The following is a 7,643-nucleotide window of genomic DNA, read 5'->3' as shown; positions in this document are numbered from 1 at the left end:
ATGGACAATCAGAGATATTGAGGAATGAAGAATAAGGGAGAGGTGCTGCAAGTCAGAGAAAATAAGAAGGATGGGGGTGCCTGGGTGGCTCAATCGGTTAAGCGTCTGACTTCAGCTCAGGTAGTGATCTTGTGTTGTGAGTTCAAGCCCCGCATTGGGCTCTGTGCTGACAGCTCAGAACCTGGAACCTGCTTCAGATTTTGTGTCTAGCCTCTCTCTCTGCCCCTCCCCCACTTATGCTGTGTCTCTGTCTCTCAAAAATGAATAAACGTTAAAAAACTTTTGAAAAAAAAAGAAAATGAGGAGGATAGTAGATATGCGTGAGACTAGGCTTACATGAGACAATATTAGTACACTAATTTGTGTTTTTACAAAATCTTTCCACCAGCAGTTCATAACTTGTCCAATTATGTAAGTTATGCAATTTTCTTGTTTCATCTTTCATCATGAACTAATGCCCTGTATGTTATGCAGTTTTGAGAATGTTGTTTAATCTTTTATTTCCTGTATGTGTTCATTGGAGGTTGGCTGAGTTGAGAGGTTAATATCTTTGTCTATACTCGGTTTTTAGGCTCTGAGTACTAACTTAACTTGGCTCCCTGGGACAAAAATTGTCTCCATATTTGTATTACAATATGGAATTCTGCTATTTTAATTAATAGATTTAGAAGTTAATTAACACTGGGTATGAATAAAACATTTAAGCTAACATCAAAATAATTTTCCATATAGAACATATTGTAAGATTTACTTAGATGTTTATTTTGGCTTTGAAAATATGTTGAAGATGATTCTAGCATAGGCTGAATTATTTTGAAGTATTTTCCATTAGATGGCTATACACAATGCCTCTAAACGGATTCATCCTGACAAAAAGCTATAATTTTCTTATATCACTTATAGAGTCATATGCAAAAACTTTAATGTCTGTGATTAAAAATTATACCAAGTGATTTCACATTCATTGTTATGCTTGACAGAATCAAAAATATAATTGCCCAATTTTGTATATATTTACTCAACGTATTCCTAATTTGAAAAAGAATAACATTATAATAGCACATTTACCATCTTGTTCCCTTTTCTGAAAAAGGAACTCAACTTCTTTATCTTGCTCTTAAATGTTTGAGAGCTGAATTACCACTTTAAATAATAAGATATTTAAAATGTAATTTAATTTTTGAGTTACACATCCATGGTAAATCTTTATTGTAGGGAATGAATATATACAATTATAACCTCAAGCAAAGTTAAAAATTGTCCCAGAAATAGAACTATGATTAGAAATGACTAAAGTAAGATCAACTTTGCATTCTCAATATTGCAATATATAGTAGAATGCCTTTTCAGTGACACACACTAATTAGATTTAGAAACAAAAATGTCAAGTTAGATTTAACCTGGTAGACTGTAATTTGAGTCTTACAATGAGTCCTTTATGGAAGCACAGAAGTTCTGTTTTGTGTGATTATTTAGTGTAATCTCCCATCTGTAGACAATAATGCCTCAAACGTGGCTATACATTTTATTGTTTTAGAAATGTGATGTAAATCTCTTGTCTGTGCAAATATAAGGCTGGAATTTAAGATCCACTGAACTAAGCAATGAGTTTTCAATAGAAAGTAATCAACTAAGGGCTCTTCTCACTCCTCCATTAATTATCCCAGATTTTCCTTACTGTTCGCATTGAATTGTCTCTGGTCTAGGCTGACCATTTTGTGGAGGGACCCATTCCCTCAACTTTGAAGAGCCTGTGCTCTTGGTACCTTGCCCTTATTCTACACCACCGCTGTATCAACCCACTCATTGTTATCTCCAGGTGTAGAAATATAAGATTCATTTAGCTGAATCTCCCAAGCTCCAGATATATGTGTTTCTGCCTCCATTATATAAAAGCAAGCCTTAGTAAATGTCTCAGAGCCCACACTGACAAAGTGTGCGTCACACCTCCAGGCTCCACAGAACCTCTATTATGCCCTTTCTGGAAACCAGAATGTCTAATGGAGCAAAAGCCAAAGTTTTAGGGACAGGAAGCACACAACGTAGAAATGGTGTACGGGCAGTTAGGGGTCCCAGGCAAAGCAGACACCGTGAGTACTCTGTCCACATGCCCTCAGACTTATCTCTCCCTCCATGCCCAGCTGCCTGCATTACGCTCTCACTTTCACCACTCTGCATGCATGTGTTTGTCAGTATGAGTCTGCTAGGGCTGCATTAACAAAACACCATAGGTCAGGTGACTTAAACAACAGAAATTGATTTTCTCACAGTTTTGGAGACTGAAGTCCAAGATCAAGGTGTCAGCATGTTTGGCCTCTTGTGAGGTCTTTCTCCTTGGCTGGTAGATGGTCACTTTCTTGCTATATCTGTTCACATGGCTCTCCTGCTGTCCGTGTGCAGTCTGCGTACTCATCTCTTCTTATAAGGACACCAGTTATATTGAACTAGGGATGACCTCCTTTTAACTCAGTTGCCTCTTCAGAGGCCCTGTCTCCAAATACAGTCATATCTTGAGGTTCTGAGGGTTAAGATTTCAACATACGAGTTTTAAGGGACATAATTCAGCCCATAACAGCTTTCTTCAGCTGTCACAACTACTTTTCCTATGCAAACAAGAATTAAATATGCCTGGGATTTACATTCCTCCAGCCATAGCTCTGAACTAGTGACTGATGGGCTCAGAGAAAAGAATGGTCTGGTTTTGTCTTTATACTATGCCCAGAACTCCATGACTGGAATGAGCAAAAGTTATCTGCAGGGCTTAATAATGGCCCTTAGTTGGTCTTTATCCCTTACCAATCCCGTTCCTTTATTCTCCCATTATATTTTCTTGGGAATGTATCCTAATAAACCACTTATGCACAAATCTCATCACAAAAATTAACTTTATTTGTCTTTTGATATTGCTAGGGGTAACTCCCCCCAAAATATGCTGAAATCCTAATGTGTAAAGGTAAACTTCTTTGGAAGTAGGGTCTTTGTAGATGTACTCAACTTAAGATGAGGCCATATTGTCCAACACTGGCCCTAAATCCAATATGCCTGGCGTTCTTCTAAGAAGAAGGAAACATGGGGGTTCCTGAATGGCTCAGTGTTAAACATCTGACTTTGGCTCAGGTCATGATCTCATATCTGTGACTTCGAGCCCTGTGTCGGGCTCTGTGCTAACAGCTCAGACCCAGGAGCCCCCCTTTCTCTCTGCCCCTGCCCCATTCGTGCTCTGTCTTGCTCTCTCAAAAATAAATAAATGTTAAGAAATTTTTTAAAAAAGAAGAGGGAACCATGGAACACAGAGCTAGAGACACGGAGGTAGAATCTTATGTAACTGCATAGACAAAAGAAGAGAGAACCACGGGAAGAGAGTGGAGTGATATATCCATAAGGCAGGGCATATCAAAGATTGCCAGAAAACCACCAGAGGCCAGGAAATAGGCATGGAACAGATTCTCTCTGAGTGCCCAGAAGGAACCAATCCTAACGCTTTGATTTTGGACTAGCCTCTGCTGGTGTGAGACAAAACCACTTCTGTTTTTTTTTTAATAGCACTAATTTTGTGAAATTTTGGTATGGCAGCTCTAGGAAACTAATTCAGAAATGCAGCTGAAAATAGATAATTTCAGAAGTGATCTTAGATAAGACAAGGGAGAAAAACTTCCCTTCTTCCTTTCTGGGTTGTTCGTCTGTTCTAATAATTAAATTGACATAAAATAGATTAACAGGAGGAAAAAAAATCCTTTAAATTTCATACATGTGGGAGCCCCAAAGACATCAGGCTGTCAGGCAGCCAAGGAATTGAGGCTTATATGTCATCCTGAGCTAAGGAGAAGGGGTCGGGGTCGGGGAGGCAAAGGGAAGGAAGACAATTCACAGGAAGATGGGAAGAACAAATATTTGGTAAACAATTATTTGCCATGTCATCATGCAGTAAGTCTTTCTGATGTAAAATGTTATCTCTGGTAATAGTTCCCTTTCTGGTATAGTGTCTCTAAATTCTTGTAGGCATTAAGGAAGAGGTGAAAACAAAGAAACAACCTTCTTCTGAAGTCTTTTGGGCCTTGATTGCTTTGAGCTCAAGATAATCCACACACCACAGTGGCATGTTGTGGGGTCACATATTCTGCTCCCTGTCAGAAGCATACCCTTAGGATGTGATTCTGGAACTACAGGACTTGCAATCTGGGTGGCACAAGGGATCCCCCTGTCGTCGATAACTTAAGGAACTTCCTGCTCACTCTGACATAACAATTGGTAGAACTTTCACCAGTGGCGAGGTGGGAGGGGGTCAGGTGACAGGAGCCATCGGATACGGAGCATTTCAGAGGAAAGGGGGGAATCAGCAATGAAAAGGACTGTACTGGCCATTGCTAAGTGCTACTGTTGTTTTGAAGAAGAAAACTGACAAGGTCGGATGTGTTGATTGCAAACCAGGGGCACCGTGTGCAAGAAATCCACAATTTCTGTCACCAAAAGGCAGATGGAGCTGGTGCTTGGATGAGGCACAGGACAGGGAAAACTCACTCTTCCTCTTGGGTGTCTCTCTTTCCGTCTCACATCAGTACCGTACCCACAACCTCTGACCCCAGATGTGTGAGACGTGGGAGACTTTCCCACACAAACGAATTCTCTTTGACGCTAACTAGATGAAGCACAGTTCAATGCAATTCTGACGCCATCTACCTGGAGACAGCAACAGATCCCACAGACTAAGTGCTCAGCCCCTCAAGACTTCCTTGCCCTCCTTCAGGTGCCAATTGAACATAGTAGGTCCCCAGGTTGCCCACAACTTCTGTCCACTTTGGCTACAAATCAGAGCTTCCCAGAGCCTCCTCCCCATTGGATTTAATCATTTGCTAGATTAGCTCACAGAGCTCAGAGAAAGACATGGTTATGTTTAATAGTTTATTATACAACAAAGGATATAGTAAAGGACACAGATGAATGTTCAGATGGAAGAGATATGGGCAAGGTGTGTGGGGAGGTACCGTCTCTGGTACACCAATCTCCCAGCACCTCTGTGTGTTCACCGACAGGGAAGCTCTCTGAACGCCATACTGGTGGGATTTTTATGGAGGCTTTATCACATCACGATCTATCATAAACTCCATTTCCAGCCTCCCTCCCCTCTCTGGAGAGTGGGAAATGGGGCTGAAAATTCCAAGCTTCTCATCATGGCTGAGTATTTCTGGTGACCAACCCTATCTAGCAGCCCACCAAGAGTCACCTCATTAGAATGAAGATACTGCTATCACCTAGTAAATTCTGAGGGATTTAGGAGCCCTGTGTCAGGAACCGATTTCAAAGAACAAAGATGAGAACCAACAATGCTCCTAGTGCTCTTATCCCTTAGGAAATCAAAGTTTTAGGAGCTCGGTGTCAGGAACCCAGAGCAGAAATCAATTTATATAATAGATTATAGTATTAAGTTATAATTAATTAAATAATATAAAATTATTTTACATATAAATCCATAATATGTATGTTATTTATATATTTACATACATATAAATACATGCTTATATATTATTATGTAACATATTGTAAATACATATTATATATAAATATATAAATAATAATGAAATATATGCATCTTAACATAAATTATTTTTATATATAAATATTTATCAATACATAAAATATACTTTTTATTTTCTATTTTCTATTACTTCTATTAATAGAAAATAATATTATTTTCTATTTTAATATTGTAAAAATATAAGTATAATGAACATGGATTCACAGCCTTGGCAAGTCTTTAATGCTAAAAACAAAACCCTGATAGGAAAGACGTGTGGCCTCACTGGATGGAGACATCCGAATGGATGTACTCCAGGGCAGGGGACCCCCAGATCCCCCTAAATCTCTGGGCCTGTAGGTAGGGCTACTTTGTTTTGCTGAAGAGTAGCAACCTCCTCTTGCCTGAAGACCATGCCAAAATATCAACTGAGATGGATGCCTTGGAAGATGATAATTGCTCTCTTCAAATCCGACCCCCTACCTCCCCTGTTCTACAACTAGGATCATGTCTGAGCAGGGGCCAGCTGGGGAAACGCTTTCTTGCTGGAGGAAAAAAAGGAATTATTCACCAAAGGAATTTCAGTACGTGATTTACTGTAGCAAAAGAAATTATGGGTTGGGAGAGCATGCCAGGAAGTGGATCTTGATAGTATCAGACTGGGGCAGGGGCTGGCGGTGGTGAAAAATAAGCTCAATAAAGGACAATTGGCCAGTAAGAGAGCATTCTCCCATGACCGATGAGAGCACTTGGAATGGTCCTAATATACTGCTGGGTTGATTACTAGAAGCTTGTGGGGGGGACTCATTAAATTAAGTGCAAATGACAGAACTTCCCTGGCCGAGTTTTGAGGACAGGATCAAAAGGCTCAGAGGATGAATATGCTAGAATGGCTCTATTATATAACCCTTGAGAGCACACCAACTGGCTGAGTTCTTTGGAACCCGAAGAATGATCTTGAAAGGGTCAGAGAAATGCTGTCAGCACTAAGCTCATAAGGAATATGCTAGTGATGGGGTACTGGCATGTTTGAGCAGCTCAGCAAAGTTAATGACAGACAGTATTGTTAGAGGATTGTTGTCCGTGGGCATGATAGGATTCAGAATAGCAGAGGCAATACTACACCCATAGGGATCTATGATGATGGCTAATATACCAAGGAATTTCTAAAGGAACACGAAATGGAACACCAACAAGAGCATGGTTTGATAAACATAACAAAAAGTTATTAAAGTTGAATGAGCAGAAGCCTGATATCATTACTGCCCATGGAACATCACTTCTTCATTCAGTTTACAAACCTGAGTTAGTCCATATACCCACAGAAGGTTCCAACAAAGCCACAGGTATATACCGCATATATTTCTGTAACATAATTTTACATATTTTGTATATAATTTGAAATTACAATCCGCAAGTCCTCTATGAACATTCTAGTTTCTCTATATTAGCTAGTGACACTTCCCATCTCTGGAATACCCTTTTGCATCTTCTTTGTGAGTGCTACTCTGTTTTAAGTCTTCAGTACACCTTTTCCAATGGCCCCCATCTCTTGGTCATCACCTCTCTCTCTAAGGAGCAATCTTGTTCATTAAACATTTACTATTCGTGGGGCTCAGTCGGTTAAGCATCTGACTTTGGATCAGGTCATGATCTCACGGTGGGTTCGAGCCCCGCATTGGGCTCTGTGCTGACAGCTAGCTCAGAGCCTGGAGCCTGTTTCAGATTCTGTGTCTCCCTCTCTCTCTGACCCTCCGCTGCTCGCTGTGTCTTTCTCTGTTTCTCAAAAATAAATTAAAAAAAAAGAAAAACTTTTACTATTCAGGCTTAGCTAATTGTTGAAATTTTTATATATGAAGAAAAGTCCATTTTTCCAACCTGATTCTTAGATCCTTGCAAACAGGGTTAATCTTACACGCCAGAACTTATTACAATGATCTATGTGTAACAAAATATTATTTACAATTTTCCATTCAGCATTTTAATTTCTTCCATTCTTTGAACTAGGAACGGACCTGTTTAACACTGCCTATAAACATTCAATTACGCCCATACATCTATCTTAGATTCTTAACTGGAAAAATTACTTGAAGTCCTTGAAATAAACCTGGTAGGCGTACTTAACATGGAC

This window comes from Hyaena hyaena, unplaced genomic scaffold (genome assembly GCF_003009895.1).
Source record: "Hyaena hyaena isolate Hyena2069 unplaced genomic scaffold, ASM300989v1 scaffold_196, whole genome shotgun sequence".
Taxonomy (NCBI): Eukaryota; Metazoa; Chordata; class Mammalia; order Carnivora; family Hyaenidae; genus Hyaena; species Hyaena hyaena.
Note: the sequence above shows the minus strand (reverse complement) of the source record.